At 40.4% G+C, this 7,099-nt stretch overlaps 1 long non-coding RNA gene across 1 annotated transcript in view; it reads left to right on the top strand.

The window, feature by feature from the left end:
- Positions 1–6,809, top strand: part of LOC140340614 (uncharacterized) — a 7,916-nt gene extending 1,107 nt beyond the window's left edge. Inside the window, exons 2-4 of the long non-coding RNA XR_011922684.1 lie at positions 3,962–4,042; positions 6,179–6,255; positions 6,679–6,809. This is a non-coding gene — a long non-coding RNA (uncharacterized lncRNA). The remainder of the gene's footprint in view (positions 1–3,961; positions 4,043–6,178; positions 6,256–6,678) is intronic.
- The last annotated feature ends 290 nt before the right edge of the window (positions 6,810–7,099 follow it).

Raw genomic sequence — 7,099 nt, 5'->3', positions numbered from 1 at the left:
TTCACTACAAGCCCCAGGCCAAACATGGCCTGACCTGCTTCCCTAGCAGCTTCAGGGGCCCCAGTTCCTCTCAGGGGTAATAGGCGGGCTTCATGTTTAGGCCCTATACACGAATATGAGCTGCAGCACATTTTATCTTTACACAGGAGCGTCCATCTGCTCTGTGTTATTGTCTTCAGTACTGATTCCAGGCCTGCATTAGTATTATCAGTGCACTGTATTGTCCTCCATTGCTCTCCAGAGGGTACATTGGGGCTTTCTTCAGAATGATTGGTGATACATGAAAAATTAATAATGTACAGCTCTCCGTAATATGTTGGAGCTATATAAATCCTGCTTAAAATTATTATTAATAATATTAATAATAATGCAACACAGTACCATTGCTTATAAATGGAACCCAACACACCTTAATGCGCTGTGCATTACTCAGATAATCCAGGGGAGTCTTCTGGTCCTCTTACCATTGGACAGACAACAGCGGGCCCCTGTGCAAAAGAACTAATGCCTCCGACAAACCACCCACCCCATCTCCATCCTTATTCCTCTTCTCTTTTTGCCATTCTTCTCTCCTTCGCTCTTTCTACCCCCCACCCCAATCTTTCCCCCCTTTTTCTCTTTTCCTCATTCTCTTTTTCTTTGCTCTTTCTCCCCTTCCTTGCTACTACTTGGAGAGCCCCAAGGGTTTGCAGTCCTCAGCCAGGAGGGGCCCCATTCAGCAGCTCGATCCTTGCCTGCAAGCCTGACAGCTCCAATACACCCTGTGTATGAGTAGTGTACAACTGTCGAGGGTGGGCTTACAGGCAAGGACCATGCGGGCTACTGCAGGGGCCCCTGCTGGCTGAGGACCACCCAGGGGCCCTTGTGCAGCAACACCTCAATATGTCCACCCTGCCTCATACCCTGTATGATGTACTTCTCTTCCTTCATTTCTTTATTTACTTATGACAGAACCTCTTCGCTGCATAGCTGCAAAGCATTCCATAGTTTTCAATCTCACGCTCATCATATGTTACCATCTCCCCCTCCTATTGTGTGCTGCTTCCCCAGCTCTTAGATTGTAAGCTCTTTTGGTCAGGGTCCTCCTGTGTCACTTTGTCATTTGCAACCCCTATTTAATGTACAACCCTGCGGAATATGTCTGTGCTATATAACTACTGTTTAATAATTATTAATGTTCACAACTGTGAAATTCACTTAAGGCTTGTTCTCACTATATCTGTGCATTGCAATTAAGTTGTTTTTTTGTGCAAAGGCAATTTATTGATTTGAATGGGTTGCTTGGACATTGCATAACACTGTGTGGTCAGTTTATTACAATTTTCATCAAACTTGTACTAAGAATTCACAATGGATTCAATTAGTAAATGTACGATTAATAAAAGTTGATTCTCACATTATCTTACTGAATTCAATGTGAAAATATTTACATTTTTTTGTAAAAGGTGATAAATCTTTAAATAATGTATTTATAAATAGATCCCTATATCATTTGTTTGCATTCTGAATATAATTATCTGTATTCTTTTTTTCTGCAGGTGACATGTACTGCCTCTTGCATGGTTAAGCCATACCCAGTTTTGGCTGCACTTCTTGCCACATAATTATAACAAATGGCATCCTTGGGTTTATGATATTGCTAGCCCCAGTGTAAAACTACTTTGCTGCCAGTTTATCTATTACATATTTAGCTATGTCAGGCCAATAGCAAACTGATGCTGGGAATGGGGCTAAGGAAAGTGTGCTCAAAAAGTGTTTCAGCACCCAGAACTCACTGCCACTGCATTACCATGACCGGAGTTTCCATACCACCCCTGCATGCATCCCTTAGGAATGAGCATTGCAGATCACATGACCATGTTTGCTAGCCATACCCTGAACAACTCTGCTGCCAAATAAAAAACCCCAGATCCCCTCTGCCCAGTGGGCTGGGCCCTAAATCCCAATGTTAGGTTTCCCTTTTAGGGTTTCTATAAAGTTTGCAGAAAGAACAATTTTTGTTCAGTAATAATGTTCCAAGCTAATGGATAGCAGCATGATTGAGTACTGGATCACTGCACTCTGACAGCAGCAGTCCAGATCTTATTATTGCAACAACCCCTCCACTACAGAGCAGCTCTCCAGTATTGTGGATTGAAGCACAGCAGTTGTAATTGTTCAGGGGGCTTTAGAAGTAGATATGGATGTAGGATTCAGTGGACAGCAGTGGACTCCTCTGGATAGGGGTCCTGAAATGGTATTGATTACTGCCATACTGCCTACTGCCTACTAATGACGATCATTATAGAAAATAACACAAGCCTTAAACTTTTGTACCCATTGAGTACCAGAGCGTTGGTATTTAAAATGTGTAAAGGTTTTTTTTTTAAGAGAATCTATATTGAGAGAAACAATAAAAAATTGTTATTGGTTTTCCCCTTTTGATAATGATAGTTGTTTTTGACTTGGAGTCATGCAAGGTCAGTGTAAAATGAAAAAATCCACATTATCGTGCCAGTTCATTGCCTCAAAATAAGAGTATAATGATCAGCTTTTGCAGCAATATTCATCTTCAGTTTAGAACTGCTCCCTTCTCCATGCAGTAATTTAGTTACACAACCAGAGGGCAGCAGTTCTCCATGTTGAATGACGTCCAGGATCATTTACCCCTCTTCTTCTGAGCTCAGGGTGTCATGGACACACCCATTAGGGGTTCATCTCATGTCAGCTTGAGCTCAGCATACTACTTCATGGAATGGCACTATCATATGACATTGTCCTTTAGTGTAAGGTCAAGGGCAGCCTATGATCCCTACCAAAGAGGAAGAGGAAAAGATGTCTAGCAACAGTTTGTAATATGCATGTATATTTTAAGGAGAGCCTTTAGTGGTAGTGGAGGGGGGAATTGGTTGCAGGGCTAGTATTGGCAAAGAATCTGGCTTGTGTACAGTGCTCGTCTGACATCATTCATGGATTTGTCCTGGCGCATCCACGAATAACGAACGATTGTAATAGAAGTGAAGGGGAGAGAGCGCAGCGGGGTGCCGCTTTATCGTTCTCCCCCTCCCCTCTCCATAGAGCAGAACGGCGTAGTATGTACAGTGATCTTTAACGATCCTTTCCAGTGACCATTTTTGAATGTGTGTACTTAGCCTTTGTTCCAACCTGCATATGGAGTCTCAACTTTTGTGAACCCCCTTGGGAACTTAGTTTCAGCCAGCACATGGCTCCGCCTGCTGCCATTCAGCTTTGAAATGTCACCAACTTTGCTGCCCACAAAAGCAAGGAACTGTCTTGGAGGTCTAAAACTATCGGGACGAGTCCTAGTTACAGGACCACTGATCTGGCAGTCAGACCACTGAGATTGCAATATACCTCTTGATCTATTCATCACTGTATTTGTTTTTCGCACTCCAAGGTCATTAGAGTCAAGGTCTTCTAAAATGTTTCAGAAAAAAGTTTGTCAATCACCCCCCTCTTGCCAGTCTGTGACAATGATTCATATTTCATTCACAGGACATAACCTTGAAACAATGATATTTGCAGCGTAATAGGTTTCTCCATGGGCTGTAAGCCGCCAAGTCACAGAAATCACTGACTTTTATGAAACTGTAAGGTTTATGTTGGAGCCTAAAACTGTAAAGATCAGCTATTTCCTCAATGGCTGACAACATTTTGGTTAACTGAACAGTTAAGGAGATGGATTGTGTATTTGTAAAGAGTGTATTTTTATTTTGTGGGTTTATTGTGCAACATTTATTTGAAGCTGAACTGCAAGATGTAAAACAGTTTGGCACTCCGAATGAAGCAGGGGTAGCGTTAGGGGCCAAGCAGGGTTGTTGCACGCACATGTAAGTATCCCACTGTTTAGAAAATAGGAATCAGTCTGCTTTTGCTGCTTCTTTGTCCAATAAGTTGAAATTTGTTTATAAATGAATCTGTTTCTAGATCTGACTTTATTGATTCGATTTATGTTTTTCAGAGATATAAACAGCAGAAGAATGTTTCCTGTAGAAGTCAATCTCAGCTCTACTTCCTCCTGCTTCTTAGGCATCACTAATAGGTAATAAAGCTGTCATGGTCCCATTTAAAGTAGACATGAGTCAGGTGGGTACTATAATCCCTTCCTCCCACATTGTGTTGTATTTACTTTACAACCAGATATATTTGGACACAGACTAATATCATTTAGTTATTGTAAAAGATATGTAGTTGTCTATCTATTGATTCTTTAGCCGTGAATAAGTGTTTGTAGATGGCAGAAATAAATGGGACAATACGCAAAATTTACTGTAAGGCGATGTACACACGGTAGATTTTTGTCGTTGGAAAGGATCTTTGACGATCCTTCCCAACAAAAAGACTGAAAGATGCAGGACAAGGGAGGGGGAGAACGATGGAGTGGCACCCCGCTGTGATCTCTCCCCTTCACTTGCATTGCGGTCGTTTGTCATTCGTGATCCACCAGGACAGATCCATGAACGACGCCAGACAGTTGCTGTACACACTTCAGATTCTTGTCCAGTACTAACCCTGAAGTGATAATCAGATAAGAATCATCTGATGTGTGTACGTAACCTTAGGCCTTTTGGTGACTTTTACACTTTAACTATAATGAGCGTTTCAAAAACATACAATTTCAGCTATGGAGAGGCAGGTGTCTAACTAGATTTTGTTTTGATATGTTATACATAACTTTCACTAAGATGGATACCCCAGCTAGTTTTAAAGGGGTTAAACTCCAGACTGAATATATTGTTGGCGGGCACACTGATACATCCAGCTTCCTATTGCAGCATATTTGTTATGCTAAATGAAGTCTGCACTAATATTCCTTGGTAAGTGATCCCGGAGCTGGTGGCCAAAACTTGTTCCCTAATATTACAATAGACAACCTCTTGGCCCTGTCCTCCGGAGCTGGCGGACGCCTGCAGCAGACTCAGCACTATGTCTAAACTGTTCTTCATTGTGTGATGAAGGTCATGGCTGTGCCTCATACTCCCATACTGAGGAATTGCTTTGTACATCTTTAAAGAGAAAAACGAGACATGATGGTCTGGATGCCGGCCACCAGTCTGCCCTTACTACTATACCCACAACATACTACATCAGTAGACTATTTCTTAACTTGTTGTTCTGTCCCAACATGCTTCTGCAACATACTGCATTCATCTACATTGGAGAATGCTTTTGATCCATATATATGGTCCACTTTGCCTTTACACGCTTTTTCAGTGTCATAACAATCAATTCTACTGATAATCACCCTTCAAATAACCACCAGATTTATAATATTTATTTATAGAACCCGTGTATCAAGAAAGGATTATACTGTTATCCTAATACTACACAATAGCCAAGGAATACTTGGAAACTACATAATTTCCATATAATCATAGTGTTTTATACCAAAGTACATCAATCTGTCAAGGTGACCATGTAGTGTTTTACACTTAAATGAAAGACAACCTTTGAACATTCCAAGTCCAAATGAGAATTTCTCTATACTTCTTACCTCACTGGCATCCATAACATCTTTTATCACTGGAATACCTACCTTGCACCATTAAGAGATATACCACTTGACCTTAACTGATCTTCACTTTCACAATGTACTTAGTCTCACATCCCCTGAGGAAGCCCACTGGGGCCAAATGCGTCGGGACTGAGACTATAATCCATATATTGAACATCTCAATAACAGTATAAGGTTTGGCCATAGGGGTCTCCAATGATTTGTAAGGAGCCCTGACTTTGTATAATTATGTTGAGGACAATCCCCTGCGGGGAATCACATGTCTTCTGATATTTAATGTTGTGTGTATATTATGTACAATTCTCTCTTTACTTTGGTATATAATAAAGGATTTTAAAGGTTTTAATGCTAGTTTTCCATAAAAAAACATTCTACTCTTCTTCTGTTTGTACATCTTTACCTCGAATTACAAGTTTTCCTTTCTCTATCATCAGTGTAATTATATTTTAAGCAACTCTGGGGAAAAATATTAATCAGGAAATTGTTAGTGGTTTAGGTTTTTCCTAAACCTTTGGTACCAATCCTAAAGGGACAAATAAATTAATAAGGAATAAAAGAACGCAAATACATAACTGCTTTTCTGGTTTTCAGTTTTGCCCAGGTAAACTAATGCCTAAAAAACTGATCATGTGACCTTCATCTTCTTCACCTTCTTCATCTTAGTAGAGGGCAGATGAACAAAGACCTAGGCCAAGTCATGTGAGCAGTACTAGAGGGAACAGCATTTTCATCAGAAAAAAGTAAGTGATTTAGCTCTTCATAAGTCCCAGCAGGCCTGCTAACAGAACTTTATTTTGATTGATAATGGGTCGGGTTTAATGTTTTTAAGACTGAGCACCCTGGGCAGCATACCAGTTCAATCTAATAATACAGAAAGGTCAGGGTACACAAACATTTGTTTTTCTTCTGACAATAGGTTGTGAAGCATTTGTATTTGATTGGGAATCAGTGAGTGAATTTTTAAATTGGGTGTTTTGCAGTGGTGTACTCTTTATGGTGGCAATACACGGGTTGCTATGTGCATGACCAGTGTAAATAATAGATATTTCAAAAGTATTGATTCTGTGCTTTGACATTGATTCAGATCTTATTGACAGGTTCATTTAACCTGCAGTTGACTATGTGCATTCAAGCTGTTTCATGTGGGTTTTGCTTTTTTTTAGACATAGAAATGGAAAATCCATTCCTTCCACTGATTTCGGGGCTTTTTTTGGTACCAGGGACCACTGATTTCAGGACACCTTTAAACACTATCCAATGAACCACGCGTTCCATATCAGACTGTTTGAAGTGAATAAACACATACAACTGTGTTATTTTTTAAAACATTTATTGATAAAGGTAAGGGTATCTTCCACTCTTTGTTCTCCCCCACAATTAGAGTCTTGTTATACACTGCATTATCCCCGGCTTAATGCAGTGTATTCTAAATTGGCTCAGTGCACACCAGGGCAAGACATTGGTGTGCACTGGGCCCATTGAAGTATTTTAATGTCATTTACATTGGGCTGTTGTTGGTGTGAATGGGCCCAATGTATATGACATTTATTGAAGGAGGGAGTAAATGATGGCAATGTTGAATGA

This window comes from Pyxicephalus adspersus, chromosome 11 (genome assembly GCF_032062135.1).
Source record: "Pyxicephalus adspersus chromosome 11, UCB_Pads_2.0, whole genome shotgun sequence".
Lineage (NCBI taxonomy): Eukaryota > Metazoa > Chordata > Amphibia > Anura > Pyxicephalidae > Pyxicephalus > Pyxicephalus adspersus.
The sequence above is the reverse complement of the archived record's forward strand: the minus strand, read 5'-3'. Positions and strand labels throughout refer to the sequence as shown.